General features: G+C 40.6%; 1 long non-coding RNA gene across 1 annotated transcript in view; it reads right to left on the bottom strand.

Moving 5' to 3' along the window:
- Window positions 1–6,104: 6,104 nt before the first annotated feature.
- LOC141425572 (uncharacterized) overlaps window positions 6,105–22,215 on the bottom strand; it is a 60,618-nt gene continuing 44,507 nt past the window's right edge. The window contains exons 2-4 of the long non-coding RNA XR_012450548.1: window positions 17,932–17,995; window positions 9,041–9,119; window positions 6,105–7,503 (exon numbers count right to left, since the gene is read on the bottom strand). This is a non-coding gene — a long non-coding RNA (uncharacterized lncRNA). The remainder of the gene's footprint in view (window positions 7,504–9,040; window positions 9,120–17,931; window positions 17,996–22,215) is intronic.

Below are 22,215 nucleotides of genomic sequence, written 5' to 3'. Positions count from 1 at the left end.
TCAACATCAGAAGCACTTCTGCCACGTATACAGAAACTCTCCAACCTCTTACCCACAAACACTTGCCCGACAGTGACCTTCAGTGATGTAGAGAGATTTTGATAACAACTGAGAATACAAAACTGGATATTAGCATGTTCTCTGCCTCTGCTAAATGTTAAACTGTTTGAGGAAAAAATATAGTGAATATCCTTTTTAAACAGTACTTACAAGGACACTTAATTTGCATTCCCTAAATTTTACAGGTATAACCAAATGCCTCAAAAAGGTACTCTAAGTTTAAGAAAGGCCTTTCCCCCAAGTTTTCACACAACCACAGATACTATCCTGCTAGAATTGGGATTAAAGCTTTGCTTAAAACTTCCATATTGGCCATAGTTGACTTTTCAGGATTCAATATCTTTATAAAATGTGTTTTCCTTTTTAATGTCAAAAATAACATAGGTAAGAACAAATACCCTATCAACATGAAGCATAATTTCTAATCTATTTTGTGGCAATAGATATTTGACTTTTCTAAGTCTCCCACTGAATAGGTCCGTTATGGAAATCCCATGGCAATGGGAATGACACTGGGAAAGGAGGCAGGAGAAGGATCAGCGCTTTTTAGACTTCCAAACACCATCACCTTTGTAATCTCAGTTGATCCTCAAGACAACCCTTCAAAGTTGGCATTATTATCTCATCTCACAGATGAGGAAGCTGAGATTAAGAGGAGTAAAGTAACTTTCCCCAAACCACACAACTAGTAACTATCAAAGCCAAGTTTTCAGAACTGGAGACCATGAAATCCTACACTCCTTCAATTACATAATGCTGTTTTAAAGTTCTGTGCTCCCTTCTCAGCATCATTTGTTGGGCTGTAGATTTTCATTCATTAATTTGATACATATTTCCTTGAGCCTCTTATTTGGCAGGCACAGTTCCTGGTTCTGAAAATATAGCAATGGACCACCCAAAATCCCTACTCTTGTGAAGCTTACATTCTAGTGGGGAAGGGGACTTCAGAAAATAACTATAATAATCCCTGTTCTTCCTCCACATTGTATACACATACACACACACACACACACACACACACACACACAATGCCTGAAATGATTTAAGAGAAATATTCTTTTTCATCACCAAAGGGCAAATTCAATATAGTAGACTCCATCATCATGACTGTACTGAATATAGCCCCCCGACAACCAAAATGATTTGAAAGCAATAAATGACTAAATTATCCAGAATGGAAAGTGGTTATAATTGGATAATGGCCACAAAGTAGGAGTTTTTGAGTTACACTTAATGCTTGGAGAAAAGCAGCAGAATTCTTCCTTCCACCACTAACAAGGTCCTGCTCTGTACCATGCTCATGAATCTTCCTATTGGCTTTAAAAATTTACAACATTTCTGTCTATTGTCTCTGTATGAGAAAGTCAGGGCTCCTCACCCACCCAAGGTGTGGGTCTCTGACCAGCTTTGCTCCCCACAAGCCAGCTGGAGGCTCTTCTACTCCTACCATAGTAGTTAGGAAGATTCACTTGCTTCTGTGAGAAATAACAGTGACTATAATAGAAAAGAAATTCTAGGCATTCTTTCAAGCCATTGGGGAGTTCCAGCACATTCCAGCTGCAAGAGAATTCAAGTCCTTCCACTCAAGTCAAAACTCCAGCACTGTCCATGTGTGCTTTGTATATTTAATAGACTAGCACCTAGTTATCAACTCTATAGATTCTCTCCTGCCATACTTATTGTGAACTAAAAGCTGATTCTATAGAGAAATCAACCTGGGATTATGTGAATTAATCCTCAGGCTTTGGGCAATGACAGATTACAGATGTCTGAAGATTCTCAACATTAGGTAAATGCTGCTGTTCTAGAGCAGAGTCAATCACTTGTGACCTGGAGATTTTCGTAGAATATTGTAGGCTTTGAAAATCCACATCCATAACTGCACATGGATGCTGTAAAGGGAAGTTCTCACTCCAGTCAGAAAGCCAATGCTTTTGTGTCTTTTCTAGGCCCAAAGGCATCTTCAAAATCACCTCTGCCTGATTCAGTCCCAAAATTTTCATACTCACCTGTGACTTTACTTAAGAAGACTCACCTCTTGCTTACCTCCCAATTGCTCTTTGACTACTTTTTCCTCTATAAAGTAAGGGAGTATAATAAAAATTTTAAAAGGAGTTCCTCCAAATTTCTTAAGGCAAACAAACAAAAAAAAACATCATTAAGATTTATCCCTGGTATAAATTTCAGCTAGTGCTGCTAGGAGTCAAAAACATGAACCTTGATAATGTGGCAGGGATCATTATAACATTCTGCAAAGAGAAACCACTTTCTCACTGTGTCACAGGTTCCACATTTATCTCCTTCCCTGCAGAATGAATATGTATGTCCTCATTCCAATAGTTTGAAATAAAGAGGATAGAAGAGAAGAGAAGATGAATGCAATTCAAACACTTGCCAATAGAGATCTGATGGAGGGAGAGAATACAAACAAGCAATAACATGTCACACTGGGAGAGACACTATTAATGAACAGCAAATAATGCTGAGGAAGCCGTGAATGAGGTGATTTGGATTGAGTCTATCACCAACTCCTCAGCTCTTGAATTTCACTAGGTACAGGGGACCAAACTCCATGTTGTAGTTTATAACATCAATGAAAATTCAGATGCCCAGACTTCCCTGAAATACAAACCCTGAGAACTGCTTTATATATTCTATCTTCACAACAATTTGATGCAAGTTTGTGAGGCAGGTGCTATCCATACTCCCATTTTATACATGAGAAATGCTAGCTCAAGTAATTAAATAGACCACTGTATGACAGATAGTTAGTGATAGAGCAAAAGTACAGCCCAGGTCTTAACCCCAGAGTCTGTGCTCTTAGTCATCATACAAGGCACTTCTTCCTTAACACATGCCTTCTCAGTCTGCAGGGACAGCCAACTACTCTGGTTCCCTTTGACTCCATTCCTTTGGGTATTCTAGATCACTTCCTGGAATGACTCTATCCCTAGAAAATGAGCCTGGTAAGTGTCCCTATAGTGAGTCACCATTATCAAATGAATCTTCTTCTCTCACTACTAAAGCTGAGAAATAATGAGTGCCCTTAAAAAATGACAGTGTAAGAAATACTTTCATGGCCCCCTTACCGTATCAAACAGGTATGAGTGGTACTCTGATTGCCTGAAAAGGAAACCAAAGCATTTTGGATAGCAATGATAGTAAATAACAGTTTTTAATGTGTTTGTCTCCATGGGTAGTTGGTTCTCCTTCATTAGATTGAATAAGCTTTTTGAGATCCCATTCTCTTTGCCCACATTGTATCCTCATTGCATGTCATCATGCAGGAACTCTCCAGATTAGAAAATCATACCCATTTTATTTAATCATCCAACAAACATTTATTGAACAGCTGCAAAAAAATATAAAGCATAGTGGAGTGATTAAGTACACAGAAACTAGAGCCAGACTGCCTGATTCAAATGCTGGTTGTACTTACCTATCGTGCGACTCTGGGATGGCCAACTAACCTTTCTGTATTTTAGTGTCCACAACTGTATGGTGGGAAAAATAATAATACCTGTATCACAGGCTGTTTTAAGAATGGAGTGTACCTGACCTATCAATATGCACCTGGCATATGATAAATGCAAGTGTTTGCTATGATGATGACAATGACATGCCAGGCAAGTCTGGGCACCAGAGATACAAGACTGAAAAGGTCAGACAGGTCCCTATATCCATGTAACTTACATTCTAGGGAGAGAAACAAAGAATAAACCTACAAACCAATCAGTAAAATAATTTTGAATCATTGCAAAGGAAATAATGCTTCACTGCTATTCAGAAACCAACACTGACACAGACTTGAACATGCAGAATGTTCATTAGGGAATGTTTTGGGATCAACATCAGTGGAAGAGAGAAAAAGGAAGCTTAAGTAGGCAGAGAAAGAAGTCAAGCTGCAATGCAAGCCCAATATTATCCTCAGTCAACTCCACAAGGAATGTGAAATGCATGCCCCCCTTCAGAGTCACCCCAAGTTGGACTGGGGTGGACAGTATTTACACTACTAGATATGGGTCACATAGGAAGGGGCATGGCCTTGAGTAAGTCATCTCTCTGTGGCTGAAGCAATTCCTAAAGAGGCTGACAGCTGAAGTTTGTCTGCCAATAGCAATCCCAGCAGCTGAAGCACCCAGGCCTCCACTGAGCTTGTATCAGGCAGTATAGCACAGCATGTGTTCTACCCCACAGTGAGGTAGTGGAGCTGGTAGCTACCTAGAACAAAGTGATTAGGGACAGCCTCTCTGAAGAGGTAATATTTAACCTGATAACAATATAGTAAGAAGGCAGCAGCTATGCAAATAGATGGAGGAAAACATTCTTATTAAAAGGAATAGCAAATTGAATGTTCCCCAAATCAGAACAAATCGGGAGTGTTTGAAGTACACCCAGCAAACAGACCAATGAGGCAAATGAAGTCACAACATGGGAACCTTGTAGGAGTTTGGAATTTATTCTAGGTAATGATGAGTAGCAATTGGAAGGAGGAGACATGATCTGATTTACTCTTTTTAAAAGCTTCCTCTAACTGATATGTGTAGTGTGGACTGAAGAAAGGAGAAAAGTGAAAGCAGAAAGATCAAGGAAAAGGTTATTGAAGTGTTCCAATCAAGAACTGGTATATGGATGAAGACGGAAAAGTGACCGTATTTACATACAGTGCTCTGTAGAAAAATACACAGAAATGACTCCTAATTTTTTGGCTAGAACAAGTGAAAGGATGATTGTATAATTTACTTAGATGGGAGAAAACATATATAGGAATGAAAATAAGAGTTTCATCTTGGATTTTTTTGTTTGTTTGTTTGAAATGCCTGTTAGAGATTGAGCAGAGATGCCAAGCAGTCAGCTGGATGTACAAGTCTGGAGCACAAACAAAGCAAGGTCAAAGGCTAAGGATCTATACTTGGAAGTCATAAGTAAACAGATGATATGTTGGTTCACTATTGCCACATAACATTCCCAACACTCGGTGGCAGAAAACAATAACAATTTATTTTTGCTCACATCTGAGATTGGCTGGGGTTCAAGCTAGACATCTCTTGTTTCTATCTGTGGGTCTGTGGGTCAAGAGGGTAACTCTGTATCTCTGTCACCCTCCTGAGACCCACAAGCCAGCCACATAATGGCAATGGCAGGGCTCAAGAGGAAGACCTAGACTCATGATACACCTTTAACTACGCCAACATATCATTATCTAAAGCAAGTTATGTGCCCGAAGGCCCAAGTCAAGGGCAAGAGCAGTATACTTTGCCTGTGATGATTCCTGGGTACAGTATGAAATTGGGGTCAGTACTGTATTCTACCACAGAATAGATCACCCAGGATAAGAACGTAAGTTTAAGAAAAGAACAGTGCCTTGGACAAATCTCTAAGGCACGACAGTGTTTGCCAATCAACTTGAAAAAGGGAAAACTAGCAAGGATTTAGAAAGAAGAGTGAGCACAGCCAGAGAATAGTCAAGGGAACATGAGAGAAATAAGAAAGAGGAATATTATATTTTCAAATATTGCTGAGAAGTTAAATAAGATGTGAACAAAGAAATGACTACTGTAACAGGAACCCTAGACCACAATCCAAGATTACTATGACAGGACAATAGAACAGGTAGGAGGGCAAGACCATGACTTCTCACTAGCAGGAAAGTAACCTCTGTTAGGACAATAAAAAAATACCATACCAGGCTAGGCAGGTAGCTCAGTAGTAGAATTCTTGCCTAGAGTGTGCAAGGCCCTAGGTTTCATCCCCACTAATCCCTCACACAAAAACAATTCCCACCCTGTCCAAACCAGTAGTATTAGGAAGGTGAAAGGTGATAACAAATTTGGAAAGGTTTTTAGGGCCAGATTGTTGAAGCTCTTGAATACCTGATTAAGGAGCTGGAATTTGGTCTTTAAAGCAACAAAGACTTATCCAAACCAGGGAGTAATATATACCAAGATTTAAAAAAAAAAAAAAAAATCTTACTACAGTTGTGTTAATCACTTTTTCCATAGCTGTGACAAAATATCTGAGAAAAACAACTTAAAGGAGGAACGATTTATTTTGGCTTTATAGTTTCAGAGGTTTCAGTCCATGGTGAGCTGGCTCCATTGCTTTTACACCTGTGGCAAGACAGAAACATCATGGCAGAAGAGCATGATGGAAGAAAGGCATAGCTCACCTCATGACAGTCAGGAAATGAGGGGAGACTACAAGTATACCCTTCAAAGTCATGCCTCCAGTGGCTTACTTCCTGCAACTAGGCCCCATCCCCAAGTAGCCCATTCAGATATAAAATCATCCATGGATTAATCCATAGTGAGGTTAGTGTCCTCATGAACCAGTCACCTCTCAATAGTGCCACCATCTGGTGAACAAGTCTTCAACACATGAACTTGTAGGCGACATTTTTACATCCAAACCACAATGACAGTATGGCATGGATTTGAGAGAACAAACTGGTGGCAAACTGGCCAGTTATCCTAGTTCTGTTGATCAGAACTCTTGTCCAGATCTTAACCTCTCAAGAGAGTGTTCAGTTCTTTTAAATTAAGTTCCAGATGCTTGTAGTTGTTGACACCTTTCTTCATGTATCCTCTTGCCTGGCTGGCAAAGTTTCTAATAAGAATTGGGGTCCTTACTCTGTGCCTCACCCCTCATCTTAGCACTCATTCATTTAGAAAAAGACAAAGTATCATCTTTCCTTTAGTTACTGTGTAAGAAAAGATCTCCACTAATGAGCAACAGATAGTCCTATGGGAACTGTAGCCTGGACTGTCAGACCACAGCCACAATTTCAGGCTACTTCTCAGCCTTGTCCCCGCAGATCCCTGCTGCTCTCCTCCTCCATAACAGCACACTAAATGTTTATGGAGTTCAGTATGTGGAAATAGCTCCTGATTTGTTGGCCTAAACTTTAGTTTTCCTCCTCTGGTCCTCCTCACCTTTGGCACGGGATTGGAGGGATTTTCCACCTTGTGTAAATGCTGGTCCTAATGTGACTCACATGGTCTATTTCGTGACTCTTAGAAGGCGGCTGAGATGGGAAGGGGTTGTGAGCAAGCAATGACCCTGAAAAGCAGTCACTATGTCCACTATGTGGCTCAATTGACACCATTTTCCATTTTTCTAAAATGGAAAAAATGCCAACAGATGTCTCACATAATGAAATATTATTAGTAGTATTACATGGATAATTTGACTTGGAAAACTTTTCCCACATTCTCACTCTGGGGCTTCCAGTAGATCTTCAGAAAGATGAACAGGTGGTATTTCTAGAACACAAGGATTACTTGAAGTGAGCTATTTAAATTAAGAAGTCATTATTTGATCTGTGCTGGGATTTTCCTTGTTGATTTTATAGGGCATGATGTTTTTCCATAGCGCATACATCTTCAGTGCTATGCATGGTATTTTCCTGTTTCTGCCAGCCAAATATTCTTTAGATGACTGGTCCTAGTGGGAAAATGGAGAAAATCATTAAAAAAAAAATATGAAGACCCTAGTTTACACTGTTAACAAAGGGTTAGATTTGGCAAAATGGGAAATTTCCATTTAGTGAAAACTTGTTTTCTTGAACTCATCAGGATCTCTTTGCTAAGGTTGTTCACTGGAGGTCTCTTTCCCATATATGAGCACAGGAACACTCTGAGACCCCACCACTGCTCGACTCTAGCTGCATCCCTACTTGCAGATCTCTGTGACCTGGCCTTCAGGAGCAGCTATGCTCCCCACCTAATGACAGGGCCTCCCCCAGCTGTCTAGTTCTCATGTTACATCAGACATTTTCAGAAACAGCTTTAACTCTTGTCTCTACTCTCAGACCATTCATTATCAGATTTATTTCAGAGTCTGACAACAAGACCTTACTACTGTTACCCGACAAGGACCACAGTCTCTAGTTTGATGCACCATGCTGCTCCCTTCAGCTATGGCTCCGTCTAGTGGCAAAGATCTTTAAAAGTCTGATGTCCCTTACTGCCTTAGTCATTAACTTCCTACAGTTACTTCTTAGCAATACCTTTGTCACAGGATAACTCAGAGGAGTAGCTCCACTTGCTGGCATGGATAATATCTTGTAGCTCTTTACAAAGAATTGTTTTGTTAACTCAGCTTGCAAAAAGCCTGACAAAAACTGTAGTATGGAAACTAGACAAAGAGCATGTACAGTTATACTCAAGGCTACCACTTAAGACTCTACCCTTTAAATCCCTGAGGCAGGACATGAGCCCATAGAGTACCTCTCAGTCTCGTGTCCTTGAGTGTGTTAGGGCTTTTCCTCCATGACTCCCATCCCTGCTCTCATCTCCAGATAAAATGAGCAGCGCTAGCCAAGTATCTACCATTTCCCCGAATGCAGACCTGCAATATACTGATAAAGGAACAAAGCCCATAATTAGAGCCCATGTAAGAGTCAACTCACTTTGAGTATTTGTTGAGCACCTTCTTTATGCCCAATACCAAGGAGTGTCTGGCATTCTGCTATACCACCAGTCCTGACAGGTATCCGTGAAAGGGTGGTTACATCACCTGCTTTTCATAGCCCTCACTGCCCTCCAGTAGCTATGGTGCAATACTGGGTAACTGTGAGCTATTGAATGGAGCAAGCCTGGGCCACAGAAGAACCCAAGGCAGATGCAATATAGCTGACTCCATCCTTTCTCTAGCCTCCAAAACACACAAAATAAACAGTGCCTTTATGGTATGGTCATTATTTTGTACTTCCTGTCTTTGCTTCATTACCTCATGTCTGCTGTTTTGACTGTAAACACAGACCAAATGCCAAGATATAGAGTAAAGTCACCAGGAAACCCAACTTCATGTGCCAGACTTACTTTTGTGCTTTTTGACTGTTGCTATGTTTGTTTAAATGGCAGGAAAGAAGTACCATATGGCTCAATGCTCACTTGCTTCCTGCTCTGTTAAGTAGTAAACTCCAGAAACCAGGGCCAGTCTGCCTCTCTTATTATAGCCAACTGACCAAAACACTAACCTCCAGCTCTATGTCCAGCGACTGTGTGCCTTCTCTCCTCTTTTTTTTTATTTCTTTTCTTTTCCCAAGTTCCTGTGAGCTAAACACCATAAAGTAAAAATAAGGAAGTATATGTTATAGAGATATCTCTTCTTTATGGTTCTACTCATAAACAAAAAGAATTATTGATTATCTTAACCTGTGCATAACTTGTGGCACGAAAAGATCCCTGTCAAACAATCCACCCTTAATAAATTCCCTGTAGCATTTTGGGGACATAGAAATGGACAAGTTGATTCTAAAATTCTGTTTTATTTTGTTTGGCAATACTGGGATTTGAACTCAGGGCCTTGAGCTTGCTAGGCAGATACTCTATCACTTGAGCCACTCAACTAAAATTTACATGTAAGTCCAAAGAACTTAGAATAGCTAAGAAAATCCTCACTAGGCATGGCTACACCTGGAGAGGCTGAGGCAGGAGGACAGCTGGAGTGTAGGAGTCTAAGACCAGCTTGGGGCAATAGAGACCTCATGAAAGAAACGGAAAAAAGGAATGATGGTAGGAAGGGAGGAAGGGAGAGAGGGAGGGAGGAAGGGAAAGAGAGAGGGAGAGAGAGAGAAGAAGAAAGAGAGGGAGGGAAGAAAAGGAAGGAAGGAAGGAAAGGAAGGAAAAAAAGGGAGGAAAGAAGGGAAGGGAAGGGGAGGAAGGAGGGAAGGAAGGGAAAAGACTGATCAGCACTGTGAGAGATTGGATTGGGATAGCTGTGACCACAGAGGGGCCCTGAAGCAGCCTGAGGTGTTGAAGGTGGTGATGGAGTTGCTCTGTGTCCCAGTTGTGATGGAAACAGAGCTGTACCTCCCCATTGATTTTATTGTATGAAAAGCTAGAAAAAGTCAAAACAAAAACAGTTTTGGAGCAGGGAGCCGGTGACTCACACCTGGAATCCTCAGCTATCCAGGAGGCAGAAGTCAGGAGGATCCCAGGTTTAAAGCCAACCTGGGGAAAACAGACCCTATCTCAAAAATACCCAACACAGAAAAGGGCTGGTGGAATGCCTCAAGTGGTAGGGTGCCTGCCTAGCAAGTGTGAGGCTAGTTCAAACTCCAGTAACCGACATTTAAAAAAAAAAAAAAAAAAAAAAAGCTTTGGTGCCCCACCCCCCATGGTCACTCACCCTCTCTCTGAGCCTGTTTCTTTGTAAACTAAGACATGAACTTCAAGCATTAATACCCAGACAATACAACATTTGTGTGCTATTTAATTAGCTTATTACTTTTGTTAATGTACATTCCTGTGGTTACACTTTCCACTCAACCTGAAAAAAAATACTACATGGGACTAAAACTATTTTTTTTAACCAGTGTGACCATATTTTTGCTACAATTAAATTAACCTCCTAGCCAAGATCTCGTAATGTTTTGAGGTTATCTCATAACAATAGCTAATTTACTAAGTCCTAGCAAATTATAACAACAATAAGTCTTTATGAAAATTTTTGGCATACTGGTGATTTTGGGTTTGAAAAAAAAGGAATGTGAAAGATCCAGCAGAGGCCACTGTCACTTTTGTACCCTCTAATCCCCATTATAAAGTGATTGTTATCAAATTGGTACAGGACCATCTGGCAGCATAAGCCACACTGGAAAAGCTTATTCAATAAATCAGAGGGGTTATTCCATGTCATCTGCACACTCAAATGAGAAAGGAGAGGGAGGGAGAGAGAGAGAGAGAGAGAGAGAGAGAGAGAGAGATGCTCACACTGACTTTAATAAATCGTTCATTTCCAGCCAAAGGCCTTTCAGAACTCTTGGCTGCCTGATCAGCCGTCTGGGCTTGCAAAAGCAAAGTTTATGGAGCTGAGGGGGGGAACTTCTGATTTACCGCAAAAAGGAGACTTGAACTGGAAAACTTGTTCAGTACTCTCCATAATTATCTAATAATCATGTAATTATCTAAAAGTTATTACCTCCATTTTATATATGATGAAACTAAGGCCAAAAAGAATTAAGAAACTTGCTCACAGTCAGGCAACTAGGTAATGATGGCTCTACAGTGCAGACCGCTCCACATTGTCCAAATCATAAAACAGCACTGGAAGAAGCTGCTGACCTTTATCGGTGATTCCATAGGTCACCTAGTCCAGGCATGATGTATGCAACCCAGTGACCCAGGTCACTGTGCTCATGAGCTCCAATTGTTCAAGGATACGACTATTACAGAACAAATACTCTAGGCCAGGTGCTATTCTAGATGCTAGAGATACAGCAGTAAATAAATGAGTGGGGCTGCTGTCCCCACCAAGTCTACATTCTACTAATGAGAAATGGATAAACAAATCAGTACATAAAAATGTCAAGTAGTGACAAGTGCTATGAAGAAAAGTAAAGATGGGTAAGCGGGGTGAGAGAAAGCTGATGGTAGTGCTATTTTACAAAGAGTCAGGGAGGTCTTCTCTGAGAAGGTGGCACTGGGGTAAAGACTGAAGGAACTAAGAGGAAGGAGAAGGGTGTGAGCAAAAGGAATCCCAAACGAAGGGCATTAGTAGGATGCTCTGTACACTTAAGGAAAAGCACTTAAGATGCAGGCATGGCTGCAGCAAAGTAAGCAAAGAGAAATTTGAAAGAGAAGAGGCAGAATGGGGTAGCAGGAAGGGAGGTGATCATGAAGGGCCCTGCAGACTCCATCAATGCTATGGATTTGACTTATGTGAGATGGGAAGTCTCTGGAAGATTTTCAGCAGAGAGAGACATACTGTGATTTAGATTTCAAGTCACTGCAATGAGCCAGTTGACGTGGCTGCCTCTAGTTAGGAAGGCCCCAAATATAAACAGAATGAGAGGCAGGACAGTCATGCAATAAGCATGGGTTTGGGAGTTAGGTGAATCTGTGTCCAAATCTCAGCCTTCACTGTCTGCAAAGTCTATTCACTTTTTGCTAGTTATTTTAATCTTTGGGACCTCAATTTCCTCAGTTGCAAAAGAATAATATAGCCTGCACTACATAGTTATTAATTAAATATTTCTAAAGCACCTGACCATAGTAGTTACCACTAAAAAACAAAATTAAGCAGTCATTATAGTTATTTAACTTAATAATTATCAAGTTACTTCACTATTATTAAAAATAATATAGGCAAGACCTTGCTTGCATAATATTTCTTCTCTGCTACTAGAAAAACAACAGTAGCAGAGGAATGGTGGAAAAAAATAAAGAGTGCACTCTTTCACTCTCAAAAAAAACCTTTGCATTTTGTGAAACCTTTGTGAAATTTACAAGCATATACAAAATTAAAGTGTAATGAATTTCAACTCAATGTACACAGTTAAATAATTAGCATTCATTCTTAGCATTTACTCGATCTTACTTTACCTTTATTTGGGATATTTTAAAGCAAACACCAAATATATTATCATATTAACTCTAAATATTTGTATCTCTAACAGAAATGAATTACATAATACTCATATCTATTTCTGGCAGTACTGGGGTTTAAACTCAGGGCCTCACACTTTAGTCACTCCACCAGCCCTGTTTTTGTGATGGGTTTTTTCGAGATAGGGTCTCAAAAACTATTTACCTAGTTTGTCTTCGAACCCCGATCCTTCTGATTTCTGCCTCCTGAGAAGCTAGTATTACAAGTGTGAGCCACTGGCTCCCAGCTGACAACCATTTCTTAATGTCAAGTACCCAGTCCATGAGATGTTTTCCCACTTGTCTCAAAAGTACTTTTCACAATGGTTTTAAATAAGTCAAGATCTGAATCAAGCTCATAAATTACTGAGTGTCCCCAAGGTGTGAAAGGTTTGGTCACCTCCTATGGCACTCCTAGGAAGTGGTTGAACCTTTAGGAGATTAGACCTAGTGGGAAGAAGAGAGATCGCTAAGGGTGTGCCCTTGAAGGAAATATTGAAATATTGGGACCGAAGCCACTCCCTGTCTCTCTTTGCTTCCTGGTTGCCATGAGGTGTCAACGTCTTCCACCACTTATTCTGCATTGACACAAACCGAAAAGCAATGGAGCCAACCAAACATGGACTGAAACTTCTGAGCCCATGAACCAAAATAAACTTTTATTCCTTATAAGTGATGTATCGCAGGTATTTTGTCATACTGATAGAAAGCTGAGTAGCACAACTGATTTAGCTTTCATGTCCCCTCTCATTTCTAAATGTCCCTTTCTTCTTCTTATCCGCCCCCCTTTTGAAGAAATTGTCAGTGGAAAGATGTACTCTTTCCATTAGTGGCTGGCCACTAATGTCCCCTCTATTTGCCAAGGACATCAAATATCTATACTGTACTGTAGATACCCTCCAAGCGCTTTCAGAGAGGAGTGCGAGGAATGTTTTTTGTTTCTAAGAAGGGAGATTAACACTATCAGTTTCTGCACAGAAAATGCCACTTAACATGGCGAATAGATGGCAAGGAGCAGATGTAGATTCTTTAACAATGGTAGAAGGGGCTCTCATGGAAACAGGTCATATGACCTAAGGCATTTCAGCCAGTCTCAGAATTCTCTGGGAGAATTTGAATGAGATATGAATTCAGATGATCACCATGGGATAGTGAACAACAGAATTTCCTATATTCTGTTGAAGAGCAGTCAATTTTTCCCCCTTGTTGGTAAGAAATGGTAAGGGCACTTCCTATCCTAGTAAAAGAAATAGATCAGTTTTCAGTATGAAAGGCCTATCCTGCCCTGAGCACTGATGCCCAATTGGGCTGATTTTGCTAAATTAAACTCTAAACTCCTAGCTAGAGCTAGTTGGCTTTAATTTATTCTTTTAGGTATTTCTCAGAGCAAGACCCCCAAAGAATTATAAGGATATTGATAAATGTGAATGAGAAACATTTTTTTGAGATGAGAGAAAAGAAAACCAGGTAAAAGTAGCTCATTTGATTGCATACTATCGTATTAGTAGGTTTTGGCCAAAGGATCACTTGTGAAAATAACTTCCAAGGAACTAAATTTTTGATACTGTGTCCAAGAAGTAACTTCTGAAAGCAAGTCAAAAGTCAAATTTGGTTTTGACTCCCATAACACTTTATTTAACCATTAAGCACAAAAGTTCCTTTGTAGACCTTAATAAAAGACTAAAATTGGAAGCTAAGTACTTATATTCATTGGAAATAATTTTGGATTTGTGGATCCTTTGAAATGCCCACGTGAGTCCACATGGGGTGGGAGTTGGAAAAAAAAAGTGTGGTCTCCCACTCATAGCTAATTCTGGCTCTGGTGATCAGGGAGACACAAGAGGTAGCCAAGTATGTGGACTGGCGACTCTAACCAGCTTGTCTTGTTATTTTGTCTTTCTCTCAGTAGTCAACCTTCCTGTGGCATTCATTAGAGTATGACCCAGCACTAGCCTACTGTGTTCTGAGTGCAATAATTATTCATCCAAATGTAAAGCCAGGAGTCTGGATTAGCACTAACATTCACCTTTAATTAAGATGGATAATTCAGAAAGACACATCACAGAAGGAAACCAATAGTCTATTAGACACAGGCAAAATAACAAAGAGGGAGGGAGAGGAGAAAAAAAAAGACAGGAGAGAAGGAATAGTTCTGCTTTGTTTTGGTTTGTAACACCGTGGTGAAAGGAAAAGAAAAAAAAGGAAAAGATAGTGAAAGGGAAGAAACTCTAATAGTTATAACCCTGGATTCAATGCATGTATAATGTTGGCTGAAACTCACCCACAATTATGGAGGAGGACTTTAAGTCTCCTCTACACTGGCTTGTGGTAGGGAAGAGCAGAGGTCAAGAGAGGCCTTGCTTGGAAAAGGCCTCTCTGTGAAAGCAAAGGCCTGAGCTGTCACCCTGGGGCCTGGTCTTTTAGATGTGGGAAAGGTTTGCCCAGCCTACTCAACCACTGAATTCTTCCATCAAGGGGGCCGGAAAAGAAGGAGGAGGCTATCACATGAAGCTGTAAAGAGATAAAATCACACTATCTTAGTCCATTTTGTGCTGCTGCAACAGACTGCCTAAGACAGTGCAATTTATAAATTTATATATGGTTATGGAGACTGGGACGTCAGAGAGAGAGAAAAACTCACTTTTATAAACAACTCACTCTCACAATAACAAACCATTCCCACCATAAAGACAATCATCTGTTCATCTTTCTTTTATACCTGTAGATTTGGATGATATAATGTAATTTAATATACCATTGAACATATTTACATTATAATTAAATTTTTCATTAATCACCATGGCATTCTTTTATTTTTTAAAAAATATTTTTATTAGAAAAAGATAGCTAGCTAGACAGGGGGACTCATTGTGACATTTCCACACGCACATATGGGATCAATTCATCTTAGGTACCTCTTACAGGTCCCACCTCTCAACACGATAGCATTGGGATGAAGTTTCCAGCACATGAACTTTGGAGGACACATCCAAATCACAGCACTCACGTAGGCAGGAAGCAGCAGGAAGTACGTGCAGATACAGCTCTCTATTGAAGATGTCTCTATTTTTTCCACCTCAGGTGGTTAAGTTGCTGACAATGAAGCACATGCTGGAAGCATTGCACCCACCTTTGCACCCACCTGAATTAACCTGTATTTCTCTTATAATTATCCTGGCTTTTTTTTTTTTTTTTTTTTTGCAGTACTAGGGCTTGAACTCAGGGCCTTCACCTGGAGCCCCTCCACCAGCCCTTTTTTGTGAAGGGTTTTTTCCGAGATAGGGTCTCAAGAACTATTTGCCTGGGCTGGCTTTGAACCACGAGCCTCCCGATCTCTGCCTCCTGAGTAGGCAGGATCACAGGCGTGAGCTACTGGCGCCCAGAGTCCATATCTTTTAACTCCCAGAATTGACAGAAAGCAGCAGAATTTTCTAATTCTTCCTTTTTAGATTTCAGTAGAAATAATTTTGGCTAGATTTGACCAAGACTGTAGTTTGTAATAGGTTATTTAAAAGAAAAAAAAATGATAAATTGGCAACTGATAAAGGCCATGCCTTGGAGAAGGCAAAATGTACTTATTCTGTTTCTTCAAACTAAAGTGAATTTATAACCAACAGGAAAATACAGGGAAACAGGTTGCAACACAATAAAAGGAAGAACTTTTTATCACTTTTGTCTGTCTAATAATGAAACATACCACTCCCTAAAGAGGTAAAACACATGACACCAAAAATAGCCAACATTGGAATACATCTGTCAGGGAAATTAAATACGAATGGTTTCCACCTTTGCAGGTATAATGATCCTTAGCATAAAAGAATTTGAGGCCTCCCAGGGTAGTATCTGTGTTCTTATAATCATTTTAAAAATCATAATAACTGGGCCAGGTGTGATGGTTCATGCCTGTAATCTCAGCTACTCAGGAATCAGAAGTAGGAGGATCATAATTTGAGGCTAGTCTGGGCAAAAAAGCAAGACTCTATCAAAAAGAAACTGAAGCAAAAAAGGCAGGGGGGGATAGTTCAAATGGTAAGGTGGTAAAGCACTTTTCCAGCAAGCGTGAGACCCTGAGTTCAAACCTCAGTACTGAAAAAAAGAAAAGAAACCTTGGCAAAGGCCATAGAATTGCACATTTAAAAATGATTTAAATGGTAATTTTGTGATGTGTATTTTGCCTGACTTCATGGAGCACTTTTTTTTTTTTTTTTTTGGTGGGACTGGGGTTTGAACCCAGCACTTCACCCTTGCAATGTAGTCACTCTACTGTTTCAGCCACACCTCCAGTCCATTTTGCTCTGGTTATTTTGGAGATGGGGTTCAAGAACTATTTGCCCTGCTGGCCTTGAACTGTGATCCTCCTGCTCTCGGCCTCCCAACTAGGTAAGATTATAGGCGTGAGCCACTGGCACCCGCCTCATGGAGCACTTATATATGCAAAGCTATTAAGTTTACGGAAAACACTCACATGCAGACTGAAGAACCCTGTTTAATTCCTCGATTTCTCAAGAGTCCTCAGTCAGCAGATTGAGGATCACTCCTTAACTACCAAATCCTACTGCATACATTATAATAAAAAAAAAACACAGGTCAGGAATAATGCTTGATTACAGGAATATGAAAAAAATGTGACTAGCTTGTCCCATGCTGACTTGACCACAAGAAGCCAGATTTAGGATATTTTTCATGGTAAACCAAATATGCCCTTGACCAGAACATGAGATGGTTAGTACATGTTGATTTGTCATGCTAGGTCTGGACTTTTGCTCCTATTGTGCAAAAAGAAAAAAGACACTCATACTTTTAAAAGCTCTTAGGAAGAAATTATTTGGAGGCATCTAAATAGAAGTATGAACTACTAGTTTCAAATAAAGAGGTTTTGATTTAATATCACGCTCAGTTTTGGTGGTTAAAAATAAATAAATAAATAATAGATAGTTAACAATTTACCTGATAAGCTGGGTGCCTGCCAAGGTTCTTGTTGATTTCATTATAAAATGTGGCCTCTCAGGGGGACAAATGAGGGGGGTTTCTCTATTTTACAACTGTATTGGATACATGTTCTCTTAGGAAATGAATCAGGGGATAATGAGGGTCTTTTATATTCAGTTATACTATTTGACTGCAGAGAACTTCTGAATAATCAGATTTTCTCCCACTTGGCCTCCAGCTGAGCAGGTCACAATCCTTTCCTACCTGGAACTCTACAGGGGGTATGACAGGTGGAGACATTGCTGGACATTTGCATTTAAAGAATTAATAAAAATTCCTCATTGGCCTGAAAGCCCCATGAAATTTATAACCTTGACGCTTTATAACCCCCTACAAGGGTTTGTCTCCTGGTCTGGCCAAACAAACCAACATGTCTGTTTCTTTAAGTATGTAATTAGTAATGAGCTACTAGACCTCAGACTGGAACTATGCAGTTCCTTGGCTGCAGAATTTCACACAAGGGAAACAAATAATACAAAACAATGATAGGCGTCCCATGAGCTATACTTACTTTTAGGTCACTCGTGCTAATGGAAGCTGTTCCATGTGCACATTTTTCAGTTCAAGCCAAGAGTCTGTTGAGGACAAAAAGGTCAAAACTGTTTCTCTTTGGGTTGACATAAAAGAACTTTTTTCACTTATTCTTACCTACAAATTGAAATTATGTTGCTTCCTAGTTTTCAAGGTTTTTTTTGTTTTGTTTTGGCAGTACAAGGGTTTGAACTCAAGCCTCACATTTGAGCCACTCCGCCAGCCCTGTTTTGTATTGGGCTTTTTCAAGATAGGGTCTCAGGAACTATTTGTCCAGGGCTAGTTTCGAACTACAATCTTCCTGATCTCTGCTCCTGAGTAGCTAGGATTACAGATGTGAACCACTGGTGCCCCACCAGTTTTCAAGGTTTTGTTTGGAAGTCTTCCTTAGATGCTCTGGAATCCATCCCCACAGCAGTCCCTGAGCCCAGACCACTTTGAGGGTCTTGTACCTGCTTGGGGCAACAAAGAAACTGGTGTTTAGGGTTATTACCAGGACCACTAGACCCCTGAGAACAGTTCTTGCCAGGAAAGTGAGGGCTCTACCATCAACACCCTGCTGGTGGGGGTATGAGAGGAGCACCAGGAAGAGAGTAGCTGTAGAAAATTCAAGACTATTTCTTGAGCCAAAACAGAGAGGGAAGCTGGCCCTGAGGGTGACAACAAAGGACACCAACTGGTACTCCACAGCCCTGCCTCTCTGTGTAACCTTGAAGAAGGAATTTGTTGGGAGGTAAGGGGAATCCCAAACCAGTGAGGCTACTCGGGGTTTTGGCAGAGACTCAAGCGCCCTCTAGAGGCCACACTGAAGTTTCCTGGCCCTGTGCTGTTTGAAGATCTCTGGAGAGGGCAGGGGGCTAGTTACCAAATACACAAGAGGGAGAAAGTGTCCAAGACCACCTGCACCCCTGGGAGCTGAAGAGTAAGACCTGATTGACAAGAACGGCCCCCAAGATTGTCTGTGACTTCCCCTCCTGTTTGTCACCCTTAAGGGAGCCAAGTCAATCTACTGGCCACTTAGCACCTAGGGGTGGAGTCGGGATAGAGAAAGGGCAGGCTCTCCCTTTAGAAACTACTCTGTGCTCTTTTATTCTACTTGTCTAGATCCTTGACTCCAAAATTATTTCTTATTTCTTCCCCTGAAGCCTTCTGCAGACTTCAACCTTCCATCTTCCCAGGGGCCCAAGTCAGGTGATGCCTCTGAGGAAGTCCTAAGGAGAGGCTACTCAACCACACAGAGCTCTCTGCAGCTCCCTCTGCTCTGGCCACCATTTTAAAGCACACAACAGGCCCTCCTAGCAATTGGTCACAGCAGACAACTATCTACAAGAAGGTTTCCACAACAGGTCAAAAGGGAGCAACAGGGTTCCCTCTTACTTCTCATGTTCTGTGGGACTGAAGTGCAGATGATACCCAGGGTAGCCTTAGGAATTGCAGATGGGAAAAGGCCACTGTAATTTTATATAGAATGAGTTAATTTGGTTAGCAAGACCTATCTCAAAGAACAAACCAGGTGGGGAAATGCCTGCCTCCAGGTACACAGGAGGCATAGGTAGGAAGATCGAGGTCCAGTGCTGGAAGTTCAAGACCCTATGGGAAAACTAACTAAAGCAAAAAAAGGCTGGTGTGAGGGAGGGTCTCAAGTGGTAGAATGCTAGCCTAGCAAGCACAAGGCCCTGCGTTCAAGCCCTAGTACTGAAAAAAAGAGAAAAAAAAGACTGACTCAAACCAATAATGCATTCAAAACCCCAGTAACTGTCACAAAAAAAGGAAGGAAGAAAGGAAGGAAGGAGAAAGAAAGAAAGGAAGGGAGGAAAGGCGAGAGGAGAAAGACTTGAATCACTAGCACAGAGATTTACAATTACTGTATGATGTGACTTGTTCTCAGAAGCTACAAGGAGTAGAGGCCAACACTGGGGACCATCCAGGCCCAGATTTCAAACTACATTCATGTGGCAACATCATCGCTCCCCCATTGCTGGTAGTGGGTGGCATGTCTATCTGTGCAACAAAGCCTGAACAGGCAAAATACCAGAAGATCCAGTTGACAGAAAAGTCCTCTTTCACCCTTAGCCTAAATTCATCCAAATCCTTATTTCCAGTCACAGAAACAGCTATGACCTCCTGCTAACCTGACCACCTCCAACCCACAAAGGTATGAACTTGCTCTGAGAGCCCCTGGGACAGCCACTTTGATGCTTCCAAAAGCCTGGGTCACTCCTTTCCTAACTAACACCACAAGTCAGACACTCATAGTCCAAGCTGGGTTTTCTCAAGTTCAATCCCACTCTTTTCATAGTCTCTTTTCTGTTGCAAGATAAAGATAATATCTATAACAGACAATGTCCTTTCCTGGAGGTCTCTTGATACAGTTTAGACTAGAATACAGCAGAACCCTCTTGAGAAAAAGCAAGCAGTAACAGACAAGAGAGTTTTGATCCATTCCTAGAAAAGAGCATTTTGAATTCTATAATTCTAAAATGCCATTGACTGGTGGGTTGTGGGTTCTTTCCCAAAAAAGAGCAATGTATTAAATGTACATGAACATGCTCTATCAACCAAGACCGGCATGTATTTTCCACACAACCTTATTCTACTTTATTATGCAGTGTTAAAACTTCGCGCCGTCTCTCCTTCAACTTCCACATCACTTACAGAGAGCCACGTACACGGCATCAAGAGGTGACATTGCACTTGGCATGAAACTTGCTGGTCCGCTACAGATTTTAGGATTCACAGGATAATTTCTAGGGATATTAAAGAATACCCTAGAATTCTGCATTTGTTTTGATTTTCTTAGTTAAATCACAACTTGAAGTCAGACACTTTCTCTGAATAGAAGCTAGAAATTTTTAATATACTTTAGTGCTGGCATCTCATGTGACAGAGGGATTAATCAGCGCAATCTCTCCTATATTTGACAATTTCTATTTCCTTTCATTGCATTGCCAGGCTTACACATATAATCTTTTGCACATATTCTGTGACAAAATGAAATGAAGTATTTATGGGTGGCTCCCCCCTCTTCAGACCTGCAAATCTTGTGGGTTTTGCTAATCATGAAAATATGGACAGAAAACTAATATTCTAATGAAAAACTCTGGTTCCCTTATAAGAAATTTATATTTCATAGCTCCGTTTCCATGCTCTTCTGAGAATACACAGTAACTTTTCTTTTCAATGTTATGTTCAAGTATAATGACACTGCCTATAATGTAAAAAATATTTTATAATATTTGTAATTATAATTTATAAGTATATATTACATAAATATATAATATATACAAAATGCATCTCCTTGAAACCAAGGTTTATCAAATACATCAACTTTATATTGCATAATTTAAGAGGTACAATTTAATACTCCCCTGAAACCTCAAAAAGTCTGTTCCAAGTTTATAGGTCAGTCTCTGCCATCTTACAACGTAGAATACTGCAGTACTGAAGTGACGAGTACTTTTGACTTCTACTCAGAATTTTAAACTTTATGGGTATCCTGTACACTCAGACTATCATTCTGAAATTGGTGTGTGTGAGTGGGCGGGGATCAAATCCAGGTCCTCATGTGTGCTAAGCATGTGCCACTGAGTGCCACCCCCAACCCCTTAAAAATCTTGCTTCACCTTTGCACTTGCTTTCTGATGTCATGTCCTAGCTCCCAGCCTTCCAAACTTGTTTTTTCCATTAGAAACTCTCCTGGCTTTTGCCAGTAAATTTTCTTTTGAAATTTTTTCTTGAAAATCTCTTTTGAAATTTTTCCATTCTTTTGTTTGTTTTCGGTTCTTTATTTGTTTTGGGGGCAGCACTGGAGTTTGAACTCAAGGCCTTACACTTGTTGGGCAGGCTTCTATCACGTGAGCTATGTGCCTAACCCTTTTTGTTGGGTATTTCTCGAAAAGGGTTTCACATTTATGCCCAGGCCAGCCGGGAGTGCAACCCTCCTGTTCAGGCTTCTCACCCAGCTGGGGTGACAGGCACACATCACAGGCACAGCTTTTACTGATTGAGATGGGGTCTCACAAACTCTGTCAGGGATAGTCTAGAACCACATCCTCCAGATCTGTCTCCCAAGTAGCTAGGATTACAGGCGTGAGCCACCACACCAGCTGAGTTTTGTTCATTCTTGTCTTTCCCGTCTGTGCAAAACGCCTCAAACCAAAGTTCTCAACTTTATTCCTTCAGATATTTATCAAACACCCACTATTTTCCTAAGCTAAGACAAAGTTGTGTGAAGCCCTGAGTTTAAATCCCAGGCCTACAAAAA

The sequence above is a fragment of the Castor canadensis genome, chromosome 8 (genome assembly GCF_047511655.1).
Source record: "Castor canadensis chromosome 8, mCasCan1.hap1v2, whole genome shotgun sequence".
Lineage (NCBI taxonomy): Eukaryota > Metazoa > Chordata > Mammalia > Rodentia > Castoridae > Castor > Castor canadensis.
The sequence above is the reverse complement of the archived record's forward strand: the minus strand, read 5'-3'. Positions and strand labels throughout refer to the sequence as shown.